The following is a 19,496-nucleotide window of genomic DNA, read 5'->3' as shown; positions in this document are numbered from 1 at the left end:
ACATCGACCTTAACAGAAAAAACTGTGTCCTGGAAGCTAAGGGTTATAGCCAAGGTCAAGGAATAGATTCCTGGCACAATCACAACTTGAAGTCCTGACCCAAATCTGCAAAGCTGATGCTCGTTTCACCTGTTTCTGGGTAATGAGTACACAGAGTTATGAGAGGCAGTATGAAAGAGAACTCTCTCACAGTCGAGAGAAACTACAGAACTCTATCCTTCTTCCCTCTTCTTCTGACGTTCTCACTCCTCCCACTTCTCCAAAACTTTGTTCCCTCTCATCAGATGCACAGCCTAGAAACTAAGAAATTGAGGGTGGCCGATCTCTGGGCTACTTGCATTATCAACGGAGGACTTCTTAAGCCCAAACAGCTTTGATGTCTTGGAGAGATACAGCTAATACTGTGTAATTAGGAGTAAAAAGTTGATTTTTTATAACGCAAAAGGACAGTTCTGCTTAGGATTGTTAAGTAGCTGAAAGGATAAATAAAAATCCAGCTGTTCAGTGAATGTTAAGTCCCTGCATAGACTTACAGATAAGAATACATTGGAATTGGAGAATTAGCTTTTTAGATAAATAATTGAATTAAATAAGAAATTAATAACAACCACCCCAATGTTGTTTGTCTTCTAACAGTAGACACTTGGCTCAGCAGCCTGTCTGCACTATTTCCAGTCCTTTCAGTATATCCATACGACACTTGTTTTTAACTTTCTAGGTGAGCAAATTGATGCTTAAAAGTTAGTGCAACCTGTCCAAAGTGTCATAGCTAATACATAGCTGAGTCAGGATTCAGGCTGTGGTCTCCTAAATTTTAAAATCATTCTTAAAATCTGATCCTTTAAATTGTTGATATAAACTTGAAGAATTGGAAAGCTAGAAGTGAATCTAAAAAAATTGACCTGTTTGTCTTGTTTTTGTGATCACAAGTTTAAGGCTGATGTGCTAGACTGCAGAGCTGGTTAGACATTAGGACTAGAACCAGGTCTCTGCTTTCCAGGCATAGGTTGCTTTTGGTTGTTGGTTTTTTCCCGTAAGCACCATGCTGTCACTCTTCTTCCTCAAGCTAACTCCCCATGCACATGCTCCACTCGATTGAATGTCTACAATGGTCCATCTTGTTTGGATTCCAGTGGATAAACTTCATCATAAAACAATATAGCCCACGTGGTAACCTGACAGCAGTAGTACATTGACAGTGAAGAAGGGCGAATTAGTCTGTTCTCACACCGCTGATAAAGACATATCCAAGACTAGGTAATTTACAAGGAAACAGAGGCCTAGTGAACTCACAGTTCCACATGACAGAGGAGACCTCACAATCATGGCAGCAGGTGAAAGGCACATCTTACATGGTGGCAGACAAGAGAGAATGAGACAAGCGAAAGGGAAAACCCTTTATAAAACCATCACGTCTTGTGAGACTTATTCTCTAACACGAGAACGGTATGGGGGAACCTCCCCCATGATTCAATTATCTCCCACCAGGTCCCTCCCACATCACATGGGAATTATGGGAGCTACAATTCAAGATGAGATTTGGGTGGGGACACAGCCAAACCATATCAATGGGACACACTATTCCAGCCAGAATGTAAGACTGTCTTTGCATTGAGAATAATTGGTAAATTTATGTTCCAATCTTAGCATGGACAGTGTGGGTGACATTGCCTGCATCCTGTTGTGTACACCCTGGAAGACTCAACTTTCACACTTGCACAGTTGCACCTATGAAACCCAGCACGCGGGGTTGTTATAAATAATAACAATAATTTTTATAAGTATAATAGATAATAATATGGATAAATTATACAAAATAAATAAATGATATTATCTTTCTTCCCTTTTTCAATGCCAACATTTTCAAACCCAGCATCAAGGGTTTCTTGAGTACCTGATAAAAACAAAGAACATCAGCTGAACCATGAAAGTCAATGTCGGGTAGTTTTCCAATAAAGCTTGGAAATTAATTGTGTAGTCATGACATGTGAATTGAATATTATTTGCTGCTCACTGCAAACATTTTCAGCATATAGTATGAATACTCAATATTTCAATATTTATCCACCTAACTTTCCTTTTCCCTCTTGTTGTGCAGTGAATATAATGTTGTCAATTTTGTAAAGTAAGAGTAGTTATAAAATATTGATAGGAACATCAACACAGTATAATTCATATCTTACACTCACTCTATTATGTGGAAAGTTGCATGCTGTGATATAAAATACACAGCTTTTTGTTTTGCTTTATCAAGAAAATAAATGTTACTTCAGTATGTGGCTGCTTTACAATACAATGTCCTTCATTCACATACTTCAGTGTTGCTACCAGGCAATCATTATTTCAGTAAGTTGTGGAGTGTGGCAAGAATAGTGAACTATCTGATGGAAAATGCAAATACGACTCAACCACTGTTCGCTGACTGAAATAACCTTACTGATTAGCTTCCTTTGAGTTTTTCATCCTTTTCCAATCATAGAAACATGCCATTTTTATTCATTGTTGAGTGCCAACTATGGACTTTCCATACTGCCTTTCTGTATAAATAATTATCTTCAACTTCTGCATAACTCCATATTTTATATTTTCTTCATTCACTTTAACTTTATATTGGAACTATATCAGCCAATTTGCAGAATCTGCCTTCTCTGCCGAGGTTCAGTTAAGTTCCATGTAGCCATAGTTCTCATCATGCATGGAAACTTAGGGTATGATTTGAGTAAGACTCATCCTAGTCCTTGTTCTTACATAGATTTGGAGGATAATATTGTGAGAGGAGCTACAGGACACGCGGCATTTCTAAGATATCAAGAGGTGAGGCTTTAAACAAATTATGGGAGCAGACCCAAAGGCCTACCAAGCCAGCAGGGATTTTTGTCTCTACTGTAGAGCAATGAGAAGCGTCTTAAAGATGTTAAGCACGATGACATTTAGTTGGCATTATTTTGTTCTTTTATTTTGCTTCATTTGTATACGGAATTACAACTTTTATGTTGAAGTATAGATTACATAAAATAATATGCACAGATTTTATTGGCACAGCTCACTAAACTTCACAAACATGCACACCCATGTAAACCATTACCCACATGAAATTACAGACCATTCCAGCAACCATAGAAAGTTTCCTTATGCTCCCGCTAAGTCATATGCCTCAAAAGGTAATCACCCTTTTTACCTCCATTGTCATAGATATTTGAGTTTTTGGGGGTCTTCTTTTGCTTACCATTATATCTGTGAGATTCATCCATGCTACTGCATGCAGCCATAATCCATTTTTTTTTTCAGTGCTAAGTTATAGACAATTTTTATATAGTCTTCTATGGGTGGACATTTTAAAACCTCATTATGACTGATGCATAGTAAGTAGGTTAAAGGAAAGGGAAGCAAAGGAGATGTTTTGAGACTGCCTCAGAAGCTACTACAATAGTTTGGGTAAGAGGCAATGACAGGCTAGATTAGAGATGCTATTTTGGAGATAACTAAACAATAGATCGTCTTGAGAGAAATTCAGGACCTGGTAAATGATTCGAAATGAACAGTTAGGAAGAAGAAAAAATCACGTCTAATGCTGGTATTTTTCATTTTAACAGCTGATAAAAAAAAACTGTGGAAGAATATATTGTTCGGTGGGGAAATACCGAGATCAATTTTGGATGTGTTCAGGGTGAGACACTTTTGATACAATTAGAGACGTGAGGGAATCAACATCCAGAGATGAAATACCATAGGGAGGAGACAAATAATCAATTTTTATCACAAGAATGCCTTTCATTGGGTCCAGAGTCTCTCTGCAGTTACAGAGTTCATTTACGATTGTAAATCTATTTTTGTTGCTCTACTGATTATTAGGACCCTGCAGGGTCTAGATGCAGTCTACATGCAGTCTACACAGGCAGGTTCTGTTGATAGCTATTAAGGTCTTCTCTCTTCTTGGCAGAGCGGTTAGCCATGGATGAGACTTTTCCACACCTTTCTAACGGTTCTTCTCTAGGCCACTCACCTGATGACTAAGCTCCATGATTAGGACTGAGAGGCCGAGAGAAATTGAGGTCATGGTTTTTCACAGCCAAGGCCCCTCTTCAAGGCTAACTTCAGGGCTGTGATAAGAAATCTGTTGCTTAAAGCTCCTTACTCCTCTCAAGTTCATAATATGATGAGCTTCAGAGTCTAAGAGAGTTGTAAATGTGACCCAACAGTTGTTCTACTAAGCAGCATTTTGCATCACAGGTTTAAATGCCCATCAGTGATAGACAGGATAAAGAAAATGTGGCACATATACACCATGGAATACTATGCAGCCATAAAAAAGGATGAGTTCATGTCCTTTGCAGAGACATGGATGAAGCTGGAAACCAACAACAAACTACCACAAGAATAGAAAACCAAACACCGCATGTTCTCACTGATAAGTGGAAGTTGAACAATGAGAACACAAGGACACAGGGAGGGGAACATCACACACCGGGGCCTGTTGCAGGGTAGGGGGAGTTGGGGAGGGATAACATTAGGAGAAATGCCTAATGTAGATGACGGGTTGATGGGTGCAGCAAACCACCATGTCAGGTGTATACCTATGTAACAAACCTGCACGTTCTGTACATGTACCCCAGAACCCATAGGGCAACCCACACAACCTGTGCTCCTGTGGGCTGGAGGACTCCCGGAGAGCACACCTGATCCCCACAGGAATCCTCTGCAGCTTGTATGCAAGTCCTCATTCCATAGTTCTGATGGGGGCAGGTGGAGTCCCTAAATTTTTTCTGGCAAACCAGCATGCACTTTCTCAGTGTCTATCTTGTCCCTTGAAACTAGCTGTCCCCAGTTGACTGGTTGTCCTCTAAAGTCAACCTCTTGTGAAACATGGGGAACTGCAGCCACCATGGGCCTTGGCCTTGGGAGAGATAAGAGAAGGAGACTGGGCAGAGCCCACTTCAAAGGGGTCCACCCAGGAGGGGGAAGGCTGGCTCTGAGTGCAAACCTGAGCAGGGAGGCAGAGACGGCCTGCCTGTGAGGGTGGGTAGGCATTTGGGGATTTAACAATCAGTGGTCAGTGAGTAGCTGACAGGTTGGCAGGGCTCAGGGCAGTAAAGCTCTGCATCTTCAAGATAGGACATCCCTGTTCACCATGAGACAGTTTCTATTCTTTTTAGGAATAAAATTGTGGATAAGCATGCAGGGCAAGTTCTTAGGAGCTGGCTCCAGAAGCACCGCACACCACTTTTGTTTACCTTTAACTATTGCATAGTCAGGTGGGCACAGTTAACTTCAAGGGAGGCTCAGAACTGTAGCCTAGCTGTGTGTTCAGGAATAAGAACAGATATTCAATTTTGGTGAGTGCTTCTAGCAATCTTTGATACAATCACAAGTCAAAGTATCTGAAGATCAGGTATTGTTCATATTCCTTAAACTGGATTAAACCAGACAGATCAAAATGTCAACACATGTCATTTGAGGTTATACTTACATAAATAGCATTTCTCCAACATGTCTCTCCTACAAGCACCAATGGATATATTAAATTGGAATTATATGTTAGTATGTTAGTGCTACAGTCTAATGAAAAACAGGTGGGTAGTTGCATGACATGAGTTAAGACTGTGATTTTTAACTTAAGTGAACACGAGGAAAGGGATTAGAACCAGGGAAATATAATTATCTAATTTGGAATTTGGCCAGAATAGCAGAGCTGAAAACTCCAATGGAACTCATTGTGAAATTATGTGTGTGTGTGTGTGTGTGTGTTAATGGCAACAAATAGGAACTTAAATCAAATTGACAAGCATGCAAACTCATCTTTCTCTTCTTTCTCTCTCTCCACACACACACACACACACACACACACACACATCCTGCAAAAACTTAATCAAATGCAGCTGGTTTATAGCATATTTCATCTGCCCTCATCTTTTTTTTTCAAGGAGAAAAGGTGTCTCTTGCTGACAAATGATGTATCTGTACATACTTCAAGCAGTTCCTGAAGCAACCTCGATATCTAGCTTAAACATTGTCCAGGCTTATCTCTATTCAACTAGTGAAACATAATGAGATCTGGGAACAGGATAAAAAAATTGTTTCATGGACGATATATTGCAGAGACCACAATTCTGAGCTCTGTGTCTCACTCTGGCTACTTAACAGGCAGTCCCACGAGGGGAGACCGCCCCCTAATGGAGTATGAGCAAGCAAAAGACTCTTGCTTTGGGCTTAGTGATAAAATGTCAAATCCCCAACTTGGTCTCAATTAAAACACGCATTTTAAAATAAAATGATATAAGAGAGTTAAAGAGCACTTGAATGGCATATTCAAATTTAAAATGCAGTTTTCAATATTGTCCTGTATAAATGAAGAATGGCAAAATAGCCTATTTATGGCTATTTTTTGCAACTCTACAGAGCTTTTCTGAAATCCACTAGATTTTAATTTGCTATTTTGTTGTTTGAAATTCTCTTTTGGCACCGGTACATTTCTGTTATGTCTGCACTTTTTTTCTTAAATACAAGCTCAGTTCTAGACTTTCACCATACATCTTTTTTTTTGAAAAGAGGACTGGAAAAGATGCTTAACAGTTTAAAAAAAGTTAAAGTCAGTAATTAATTTCTAATACTTAAGCAAAATATAGCACAAGTTCTTTGTTTGGTTGTTGCTATTTTAAATGTGTGTACTTTTCAGTATAGACGTCTTAGAGAAAAGTCTCTTTCAGGTTAGACTCTTCCAAAAATTATAACGGAGTAATTACATACAAATTTTTGATATGTAGTAAAATAAAAAGATGTTATTAAGGAGGATTGGCATGTATATGAATATTCACCAACAAACATAGAGTAAATAGAGACATAAAAACTCTTAAGAAAAAAATAACTGAAAAATGTCTGGCGTAAGGAATTATTTTCATCTTCTGTGTAACTTTGTGTAAGAGTACTTTTAATTTGGACATACTCTGACAAGCAAGAACAAATACTGAATTGAATTGGCATATTCCAGAGAGTTATTCATGAATTGACTCATTAACAAAAACATTTTTTCATACAAGCATCACATTTTTCTGGATATAATTTCGTATGACTAGTCAAGCTCTCAAAAGTTGAATTAGGCCGGGCGCGGTGGCTCACGCCTGTAATCCCAGCACTTTGGGAGGCCGAGGCGGGCGGATCATGAGGTCAGGAGATCGAGCCCACGGTGAAACCCTGTCTCTACTAAAAATACAAAAAATTAGCCGGGCGCGGTGGCAGGTGCCTGTAGTCCCAGCTACTCGGAGAGGCTGAGGCAGGAGAATGGCGTGAACCTGGGAGGCGGAGGTTGCAGTGAGCCAAGATTGCACCACTGCACTCCAGCCTGGGCGACAGAGTGAGACTCCATCTCAAAAAATAAATAAAATAAAATAAAATAAAATAAAAAAGTTGAATTAAAATTATCTGTTCCTTCACCATCGACACGACACAAAGCAACATCACAGGATTCTTCCCTTTGAGTATCTAATTGGAGTGGTCTTTAAGTGTGTGTATATTTCATGATAGCTATATGCCTACAGAGTGAATAAAGTAGGCGATTTTCTGAAAAAACTTCAATTTCTTCTACTTGATCATAGTTTACACATTTTTTTCAACTTGAATGAAACCTTGAAACTTACATTTACAAAAAGAAATTAATAAAATTTGGACATAGAATGTGCAAAATAAGCTATTATTTTAGTTTAAATTAAAAGCATGCTTAGTAGGACATGGATGAAGCTGGAAACCATCATTCTCAGCAAACTGACACAGGAACAGAAAATCAAGCACCACGTTCTCACTCATAAGTGGGAGTTGAACAGTGAGAACACATGGACACAGGGAGGGGAACATCACACACCAGGGGCAGTTGGGGGGCAGAGGGAAAGGGGAGGGAGAGCATCAGAAGAAATATCTAATGTATGTGGGGCTTAAAACCTAAATGACTGGTTGATGGGTGCAGCAAACCACCATGGCACATGTATACGTATGTAACAAACCTGCACGTTCAGCACATGTATACCAGAACTTAAAGTAAAATAAAAAAAAATTTAAAGTCTCTTGTTCACATTTGGAATTCTGAGATTTCCCAAAGGAGGGCTGATACTGTGTTAACATCAGTAGAGAGGTTAATACTTACACTAGCAGTTGAGCAGTTTTAGGGATTTTTTAAAAAATTCTTTTTGTTTTATTATAGAGATGTTCCAATGATTTCTGTTTTAATTTTTTACTTCAAGTGAAATTTTAGTTTTAGTATTTTTAAAGAAATAAAAGGTCATCATCAGTGTCTGCCAGTACTGTATATTAACAAAATGGAAAATGAACTTTATTTCCACTATCAATTGCTAGAAAAAAAATGATCTTCACTATTAAAGGACTGTAGTCTAAAAAAAACTGTAGATTTGATTATTTCTGCTATTTCTCTGAAACTTTCTCATCCAATGCTACAAAGTAGCCTGACTCCAAAAGTACAGCCCACTGGAAAAGCTATTTTCTTTTAAGACTAGATTAAAATAGGGTTGTTTTGGGCCTTGTGCGGTGGCTCACACCTGTAATCCCAGCACTCTGGGAGGCCGAGGTGGGCAGATAATGAGGTCAGGAGATCGAGACCATCCTGGCTATACACGGTGAAACCCCATCTCGACTAAAAATACAAAAATTAGCTGGGCATGGTGGCGGGCGCCTGTAGTCCCAGCTACTCAGGAGGCTGAGGCAGGAGAATCGCTTGAATCCAGGAGGCGGAGCTCACAGTGAGCTGAGATCTCACCACTGCACTCCAGCCTGGGCGACAGAGCGAGACTCCATCTCAAAAAAAAAAAAAAAAAAGGGTTGTTTTATTTCCAAAATATTTCTGAAGGAGGATCGCTGCAGCATTATATTTGGACACTTTCCATTCTGTAACTTCATCAATCAGAGCACAGGATTTTCTTAATATTTCCTTTTGCATTTGAATTAACTCTATTCACATGGCAGATGTTCCATTAACCCTTCTTCCGCTGCTAGCAATTAGCCATTTGAATTTTTTTCCCTTTTCCTTATTAAAATGGCAATGCAGCCCCTGCTGCCTGCTAGATGGCAATGTGCCAAAGAGTCAGGTAATCTCAGCAGGTGAAGTTTAATCCTAATTAGAGTGGTGACGATGGGACAGTGGAACTGCTATTGTCACAAGCAGGAAGTACACTAGACAGGTGGTTTCAAAGGCAGGCTATAAAGAATGTGCAGCACATAATAAAGTCACCAGAGACCAGCCGACACAATGATTCTGATGCTCTGTCTGAAGCTGACCTTTTCACAGAAAATGGGCCTTATCTTATCCCTGTGATAAATGTGAGCCTAAGTCATAGAATCATGACCTTTGAACATATAGGCTGACTTTCAACAGACTGTCCCTTAACTCCCAGAAGGGGAAGCACACTTGGCGGACAGTCAGCTACGATCATTATTTTCACGTGCAGACTGTTGGCCGCGGCGTTCTTGCTGTAGCTCCAGCGTGGATGCATGCTGTCATAAAATCGACTGCCAAGCCCACATGCTGTGGTTCTAGAATTGAGATGGCCTTCAGCACTCATCAAATGAACCCAAACAGAGCAAAGACTAAGAAGGAACAACCCCAGTTTTTATGTGTATGTGTGGAACTGAGATGTTTTCACCTAGTAATTTTAAGCAGAGATTACAGCATATGGTCTTAGTTTCCCATCTAAGAACCTAAGAAATTCTTCATGACCATGACCTAATGAATGAATGTTAAATGTGTAGCACTACTTTAAGATTGTATTTTAAGATATACTGAAAACAGGGTGGTTAGGTAAGTGGCTGCACCCTGCGGCTTCTTTCCCTCTTAGGTTTCTTCTGAACTATGTCTTGCCTGGCCTTCATTGTAAGCTGTTCTTATGAAGGCTTGAATACCCAGCTATCCTTGTTTCTAGACTGAAGCTGAAAGACTTCGCCCAGCAACTCTCAGATTTTGCTAGTTTGTTTTTCCCAGACCCTCCTCACTATGAGAAAACTTCATGCCTTGATAGAATCTCTTCTTTCACCCTCATTCTTCCTCTGATGTTTTGCTCCTCACCGCATTTGCAAACATCCTGCTACGTGGTTGCTTCATTGCTCATATTAATCTCTCTCCTATCAGCCAGTGCTGGCCTTCAGAATGCTCAGCTCGCAAGGGTTCAAACCCCCACACACCAATATATGAGCATGCTTCTCCCAGAAGGATCCAAGCAAGGTACAGGTGAGGAATCGGGAAGCCAGGCATTATGGTATTTAGGTCAATGTATTACATATTTTACCAATAAACAAAGTGTGGACCTAATCAGAGCCCAGCACAATTGCTCAATTGTTGCATGGTTCTGAATCTCAAAGAGATATATGTTGCATTTTTTAATCAGACCAATCTCCTATGTCAGGAAACAGTGTCACACTCTCAGTCCTCCATGCTTGGCCAGAGGTCACTCTTATTTCTATGTCAAAACAGGTTGTGAGAATTCACTTTTTAGCTGAGATTACCCAGATATCCTCACTTGATGCATCCTATTCGTGGTCACTGGGATCCATTAGGGTCGTCTGAGAACTGCCTTTCCCCATGAAGACAGAGCCTGGCCCTTTAATTTATTAGCTGTGTGTTTTGAGGGAACGCTCTTAACCATCGAACCCATGTTCCTTACCCAAAAAATAGACAGCGTGAACCTTAAACTAACTCATGTTTTGGTTAACAATAAGATTGTACTTAGCACATAATATACAAGTAAAAACATGATATTACTAGTATTAAAATTATTATGGGTTTTTTTTCATATATACAAAAGCAATTATTCCACCTTTAATACCATCTTGCCAATGAATATACGAGAAGGGCTAAAACTTTGGTGTGCACTTTCTGAATAAAAATGTTCCTAGACTTACTTTAATCAAAAACTCTTCCTCACTCAGAAAATAGAATATTTAGGCCAAGATTCAAACCAAAGTCCTAAACCTGCTGCGTGTCAAAGCTTCTGCTCTTCCCTCAGCTAGACAACTCCAAGAAAGAACCTGGGAGTGGCCATTCTATTTGATACTTTCTCCTTGCTCAGCGCTCTACCTCCTAGCACTTTTCCGTTGCTTCATTTGTTGGAGGATTTCTGAAGGTTTCAGCATCATTGTGTTGCAAGTAAGGCGGAAAAGAGGTGATGCCACAGGGCAGTTCTTCCCTTCCTGGGATTCCTTGTGCACTCTGAGCCCAGGAAATTGTTAAATTCAGGGCTTATTCGCAGCTGGAGCAGTTGTTAAGATACGGAACTATTCCATATGGCCAGACTGTTCCTATCCACTGCCCCAACCTCCTCCCTTCCCACTGCCGACAGGGTCTCGCTGTGCTCCCCCACACCTTCTGGCCCTCTCTCAACATCACAAGCTGTCTTGTCCTCACAATCAGGCAAGTAAACAATCAAGTCTGGCACAGCAGAGCGCATCCAGGGCCCTGGAGCCAGCTTCTATTCTGACAGGTTGGGACACACGGTGCACTGGTTGTTAAAGAGTTTGAATACAAATTCTGGTTATAATTGACTCCTTCCCTCAGGATCACTTGATGGCCTCTTCACAATTCCTCTGCAGTACAAAAAAGCTGTTCCTTTGACTAGAGAATGCAAGTCACCTCCACGGGGCCCCTTCTCTCCTTTCTTAACTCCTGGCCTTGTAGCAGTGTGTCTTCAGCCTGTTTCTGTTGAGGTCTCCTTGTCCAGGGTCAAGACAATGTATCTGTCTCTTTCCCACATAGTCCATAACTAGTTTACAAAATACAGTTGCCGGAAAAAATGCCAGGTACCCAGTTAAATTTGAATTCCAGATAAACAATGAATTGTATTTTAGTAAAAGAATGTCTCGTAAACTATTGAAAAAAAAATAATCAATTGTATTTCATTTTATTCATAAGTAATACCATCTCAAGGGGAGAGGTAGCAAGACCTGAAGAGGCCTGAGGCCTCTTGAGGAAGAATTGGTTTTCCATTGTCTTCAGAAGAGTGTGACATTGGGAAGTGTACCCTTCTATTTTTTGGAAGAGTTTAAAAAGATTTAGTATCCCTTGGAAGGGAGCTCTGAGGTGATTAAATGTAATCAAACACTTATTGAGAGCTTTCTATGGACCAGGCACTACACTAGACTCTGGTAATTACAGAGGCAATTACCTGTCCTATACTCAAGGTGTTAATGATCTAGTGTCATTTTTCGTTAAAAAAGAAAGCATCTGCATTTGTCATCTTGAGCAAATATAGTAACTCTAACCTCAAGGTTCAAGTGATTTACTCAAGGTTCATATCATAGTTGTTTTGGAGAAAGTAAGTGTCAGATGCACTGTGGCTGTCAGGGTCATAGTAGGCATTAAATCAACATGGTTGGTGTTCATTAAATGTGGATTGAAGGTAAAATAACTGATCTTAAGTTTCATGAGGAATAGGTTTGCTTCATTGAAAATGGTTTTTATCTTCCCAAATAGTTTTCAATCATTCCTTTAAAGTACTAGGTTGATTAATATTGCAAAGTTGTAATGTAAAATGTGACATTACCTCTGTCTAACCTGTATTGTTCACATGAATGGGAGTTTGGGAATAAACATTGAAAATTTGCAAAAAAAAAAAAAAGGTTTAGTATTAAAATTTTAAATGTTTGTTACCATTTAGCAATGAAGCCATCTGGAGCTGGACTTTTCTTTTACTAATTTTTTTTGATTACTAATTTATATCTTCATTTGTGACAGATCTATTCAATATGTTTGCTTCTTCTTGAATCGATTTTGGTAGTTTGTGCCTTTCTAGGCATTTGTCAGTTTAATATAAGGTATCTAATATTTTGACATACAATTATCTATACTATTCACCTCTATTTTTTTTCATTCCTGTAAGGTCAGTGGTAATCTCTCCTCATTCCTTGCTGACTCTACAATTGGAGTCTTCTCTCTCTGTCTCTTGCTTTCTCTCTCTCTCTCTCTTTCTGTTTATCATTCCAGCTAAAGATTTCCCAATATTGTTAATCAAAGAATCAGGTTTTGGCTTCGTTGATTGGTCTCTCGTTTTCCTATCTTCTATTTTATTGATGTCTGAGCTATTGTTATTATTTGCTTTCTTCTGCTTTCTTTAGGATTAATTTATCCTCCTTTTCCCAGTGTTTTCAGGTGCAATTTTAAGGTATTTATTTGAGGGTTTTCTTTTTCTTAATATAAGCTTTTGCAGCTATAAATTTCCCTCTAAGCACTGCTTTAGCTGCAACTCATAGGTTTTGGTATGGCATGTCTTTATTTTTATTTATTTCTAGGTATTTTTTGATTTTCCTTTTGATTTCAGCATCACTTTCTTCGCTATTTGGCATTCAAATATTTGTGAGTTTTTTACATTTTTTGCGTTACTAATCTCTAATTTTCTGTCATTATGTTTGGGAAATATATTTTGTTTATTTCTATCTTTTCGAGTTTAGTAAAATTATATTTTTGATAACACTTTTTTCACTAGCTCTTCAAAATTTGGGGATTATACAATGTATATACTTATAAAGAGTTAGAAGCTTCTAGAAAAATTCTGAGCCATTGTAAATAGGACGTCTAAGTGAAGGTGGACGGGGCATTTTATCCAATTATTCTAAGAAACTGAACCCTGGGAGTCTGCTGAATTGGGGTATGAGAGGCAGTTAAGGTTTCCTTACAATTCTTCATTATAAATGCACAGGACCATCTTGAGCATTATATATTATATATGCTGAGTATTAATGTATTATATACTTATATATAATAAGCATTTATATATAGATATGTAAACATGAGGATTAATATATACGATAATATTACATATGATATAATTATATGTTATATAATTATAAAGTATTAATATAATATAATACATCTATATAATTATATATGGGCTCAAGATGGGGCTGATCATTTATAATGAAGAATTGTAAGGAAAACTTAACTGCCTCTCATACCCCAATTCGGCAGCCTCCCAGGGTTCAGTTTCTTAGAATAATTGGCCATAATCCCCTGTGCACCTTCACTTTGATGTCCTATTTACAATGGCTCAGAATTTTTCTAAAAACTACTAACTCTTTATGAGCCCACCCTTTGTTTAAAACTCTCCAAGTTCTGAATTACTTGACCTGAGGTCCATCTACTTCTCGGTAGGAATGATTTCCAAAATGCCCTCATTTCCTTCCCTTAGTCATTCTCTGAAACAAATGGCATTTAAAGATTCTGATTACAATTTGATAATTGTCAGGGATTCTAGGGTGTAAACTTTTCTTCACTGAGACTAGGAATAGAAGTGGAGAAGGCTGGGATGTAACCAAGTACATTTTCAATTTATGAAATAAGAATAAGATGAGAAAACTTGTGGTGCGGTCCTGCTGAAATCAACCTGGAAATTATAAAGTTAAAAACACAATCTTTTTTTATTATACTGTCAATTCAATGAGATTTTTTTTTTCAATCACCAACAAAGCTTTTAAATATTGTTATCAAAGTATTGCCCAATGTAGACAGCAGTAAATGTTAATTTCGAAGAGTCTGTACCAGCAATTAGCAAAGAGTTTATTTACCCTGTGATCTGCCCTCCTCGGCCTCCCAAAGTGCTGGGATCAGAAGTGTGAGCCCAAATAATGAATTTCACAAATGTCTTTTGAAACCTGTGGTGTCTCCTCTGTCCTGGGGTTGCTAATCTCCCACAGTCAGTCCTCCACCCTTTCTATGAGGCCGACTTGGAGGCATTTAGTGCACAGAGAGGCCATTGGTGGCTGGAGCTGATCCCACTGAAGCATACTTCATATGTCGCTTGTTTGGCGTGTATAATAACGGTATCACTGACTGGTGAGCATCCAGATGAAAGAGTTTTTTCTTGCAATTTCATCTGAGACAAGGCCTGCAAATTATTTAGACAGTCACCTGTGCTGGTTATACATTAATTTCATAGAAAAGGTTACAATTGTGGAAGATATAGAAAGAGTGCTTCAACGATACTTTCCCAAAAAGAGTGGGTGTAAATTTAAATCAAACCATTAGCATTTTTCTGATAATATCCAGAGGATAGTAAATGAGAATTAGAACTATAATTTCGCAAACACAAACTGGAGTGTATATCTCATGTCTGAAAAACTGGTTTACACTGTGTTCCTTACTGCCCCGCATGACGACGACAGTTTAGGAACTTTCAGTTTCAGTTGGCACAAGGGATACTTTCTTAAGACTGTTGTCCAGACTTGCCTGGTAGAAATTATAACCTCTGTAAATTACTTAATGATTAAATTTCGTTTTACAGATTGATCTAGTCAGATCCCAGATCTAGTGGAAGTACTGGATTTCATTATGATATTGCTAAACAGGCAGGAAGCCATGTCTAAAAAGCAGCAGGTTGTATGCAAATAAATACTTCTAATCTTTTTTTTCTTTTTTTTGTGAGGTCTTGCTCTGTCACCCAGGCTGGAATACAGTGGTGCAATTAAGGCTCCCTGCAGCCTGGACCGCCCAGGCTCAGGTGATCCTCCCACCTCAGTCTCCCAAGTAGCTGAGACTACAGGCCCACGCTACCATGCCTGGCTAATTTTTGTTTCTTTGTAGAGATGGGGTCTTGCTATGCTGCCCAAGCTGGTCTTCAACTCTTGAGCTCAAACAATCCACCCGCCTTGGTCTCTTAAAGTGCTTGGATTACAGACGTGAGCCACCGTGCCCGGAATCTTTTATCTTTGCCATTAGCAATTAATTAATTTCAACTTTGTTTTCACATCAGGCCCAAAGTCTGTGATAATTTCACTCATGCTATGTCTCCTCCAATTTCAAGATAACCGAGAATGTTTTTAAGTAAACTGTGTGGATAATGTTAACATCGTTAATCAAAGTAAGCTTGGCAAATTGTTTGTGAAACCCTATGTAACTGACCCTCAAAATAGTATTTCCTTGTTGGGAGTAAAATGGAAGTCTACATCTCCAGTTAACAGAGGAGTCTGCAGATGGGACTACGTTAGCTTGATCTTCCTTCATTCCTATCATAAGGCAGAAAGCACTTGAGGGTTTATAACATCATTACCTGAGTAGAACTGCAGAAAAACATAACTAAAATCTCCATGTGGTAGCATTTCTCTTTAAATGTCTGAAGAGCATCCCTCTATTAAAGTAATCATTTACCTTGATGGACAAAATAAACTTGGCCTATCTGATGAGGGAACTCCATTAATAAGAATCTCTTTTGAATCAAATCTCAATTTTCTAATTGTGTTTTTCAAATCATTTTGTTGAGTGTCAAACACTGATTTGATTAACACGTGGTAATATATGATAATTAGGGAGCTGACATGGATTCATAATAGAGCTTTATAAAACAACCAGTCAACAATTTCAAAGTTGTGAGGTCTTATTGTTTTCACTGAGAATAAGCAAGAAGTATTGGAGATTAACTTAAATTGTATGCTTGGGCTAGGGTATCTCTCTCAGTATCTTTTTTCTTTCCAGAATCCTCAAAAATAAGTATAGAACAGTTATCGCAGACGGAGACCACACAACCAATCCACCACAATTCTGTTAGACTCTTTCCCTGCCTGAGATCCTAGTCTAATGATAGCAACATAGTAAAATAAATAAATAAGTAAATACATAAATAAAACACAATGGTGAAAAGAGTGGGAAAGTAAATATACCAACCAGAAAATACAACTCGCACAACAAGTTTATCCCATGCACATAGGCTGGTGACAACCTTCTAAGATCTGGTACTTAAAAATGAAGGGTCTAATAATCACCCAAGATTTGAGGAGAACTTCTAAGAATAAAAAAGAACAGAAGATAAACAAAATGAAACAAATATAACTCAAAAAAGCAGGAATAAAATTTTTATATTTTTCTAAAGAGAGTATTTGGAATATTTGAGTGAAAAAAATCCAGGAAAGGGAGCAATTAAAAATGGGAAAAGAGATGCTACAAATTAAGCATCTGATTGCTCAAGTAAAAATACCAGAGAAGGTGTGAAAACAGAATGAAGAAAAAAATCATACAAGGTAGAATTTAAAAAGGAAGTAACAGAAATATGACAAGAATAAAAATGAAATAGAATATAGAAAGAGAATGTTATGGGGTGGACTGTGTTCTCTAAAAAGATATCTGAAGGGCCTAACCCCAACGCCAAGAACCTCAGAATGTGATCTTTTTTTCGAAATAGGGTTGTTGCAGATGTAATTAGTTAAAGTGAGGTCATACTGGAGTAGGGTGGGTTTTTAAACTAATATGACTATTATTCTTATTAGAAGAGAAGAGACAGAGAAACAGAGATGTGCAAACGAACAAAAGTCATGTGGCAATGGAGGCATAATTTGGAATGATCAGTCTGCAAGCCAAGGAACTATGAGGACCGCCAGTAAATAACAGAAGCTAGAAGAAGTTTTATTTTCTCCTAGTCCTGGAGGGTAGAAATCAGAAATATATTTTTTATTGTTTTCTTCCACCAAGTTTATTGGGGCTGCCATAACCATGTACCTCAAACTTTGTGAAACTAATGCAGAGAGGATCAATCAAGATGTTCACCATCTGATTAACAAGAGTTCCAGGGAAAAAAAAGCATAGGAAATGGAGAAACTACCAAAAGGACACAAATATTTTATGAAAAAGCCTCTCCAAATACAATCAAAATAGAAATTACGACTTTTTATTTTTTCTTCAAAACTTTGAAGATAAAAAAAGGATCTTAAAGACTGGAAAAAAGAAATAAAATCCTCCCAATGAAAATACTTCTCTCACATAGAACTGAGAGGCGGAAGGACACCGTACTTAACCATTTCACACCAGACACTGAAGGTCAATAAAGCACAAAATAATGGATATTGTAGATTTGACTCTCAGCTAATTATAAATCAAATCTGATGGCAGAATACAAACCTTATTGGAAACGCAAAAATGAAGAAAATGTATACCTTTATATACCTTTATAAACAAGAAACCAACCCTGACCTAGGACCAGGGCAGTCCTAGGTCTGCCTGTGGAGAGCAGTCTAAAGAATGTTCGGAATAAGAGTTTGGGGAGAAGTCTAAGGGAAGAGCAAACCCTACTGGAAGAGAAGGATCAAAGCAGAGTCTCTAGGAAAGGAACCAGGCTCTGGAGAAACCAGCCCGGGTCACTAAAATGGGCAGCAATATCACCACACAGGCAAGTTGTGACAATTTAAAAATTAAAAATATAAAGTACCTTGAGCAGTAACTTGCATGGATAAAGAGAAATAAATATAACTGCGCTGGAAAGATGGCCGGGGGATATGAGAAAAGCAACCAAGGAAAGCATGAAAAGAAGTAAGGAGATCACGTTTACACATGGTAATTTAAAATAATAATATTGTTTAGCAATGTAAGGCAAAAAACAAAAGAAAGAAATAAAAGAGCAAAAATGGGCTCTATTTAGGGTTTGGGAAAAGAGGGTTAGATCAGGGAGCAGAGGGATAGTATTTGTTATTGAAAATATTTTGTTTCTCGTATTTAGTCATAAGCATACATTATTTTTTATCAACATATTTAAGACATGATGTTTAGTCAATAAAACTTGGTATACTTAATTTCCAATATTAGACAAAATAAACTAACATTGAAAAATAAGTTCTAACAGAACATCTAGACTCCTTTCAAAGAAAGGAAAAGAGAACTTAAAATATTAACAAAGAGTCTTCAAGAAAGATGCAGGCATCTGCCAATTTATGAGAAACTCAATTGTAAATTGAATGACTGCTTTCAAACATTTAGCAGAGACTGGCTGGCTGTTTGCTTCTTTTTCCGCACTCATCCTGGGATCATGGTTAGACTCTATTTTTCAGCCTCCCCTGCAGTGAGTTGTGGCCATGTGAACAAATGGATGTTGACAAAATTGATGTACTCCATTTCTGCATTAGCCACAGATACCTTCCCCTTCTCTCTCATTTTCAATGGCTGGGTGTCAGTGCTTGAGGGAAACTTGGAGGTCTAGCGTTGAAGATGGCAGAGCCTCCTCATCAATGGGTCTCTGAACAAAGCTGTGGCAGACACAGCAATGGATTGCTCAGACCCCCTTCATGAAAGGACACCCTACCATCTAGGAGGAGTATGACTGTCTGACAGATCCCCAGCTGAGTCTGCCTCAGCTTCCCAGCCAAAGCCATCATCTTCTCAGAGTACCCCTGTCCACATAATAATCAAGAGGTTGGTCACTGAGGGGACCCCCTTCTTGGGGCATCAGCCACGTAGTGACTGAACAAGGAAGGGGGTACAAGGGCCTGGTCATTTCTGCGTGGTGCAAGCCTCCTCCAATGGGCATCTGGTGTTACATTAATAAAGAAGGAATACTAGATGGAAGGTGCTGACATAGCAATAACTTAAAAGATGTAGCTTTAGCTTAATGGGCCAAAAGTCATCAGCAAAGAACTGTTATCGGAAACTGGAAAGATGGATGTCCATGTTATGTAGTAGCAAAAGATTTAGTAAAAATACTATTTATGCCATTTGTAAGGCGAATTATGTGCTAATGGAGCCTATGGTTTCAGTGGTG

Source organism: Symphalangus syndactylus, chromosome 18 (assembly GCF_028878055.3).
Source record: "Symphalangus syndactylus isolate Jambi chromosome 18, NHGRI_mSymSyn1-v2.1_pri, whole genome shotgun sequence".
NCBI classification, from domain to species: domain Eukaryota; kingdom Metazoa; phylum Chordata; class Mammalia; order Primates; family Hylobatidae; genus Symphalangus; species Symphalangus syndactylus.
This window is presented reverse-complemented; position numbering follows the sequence as displayed.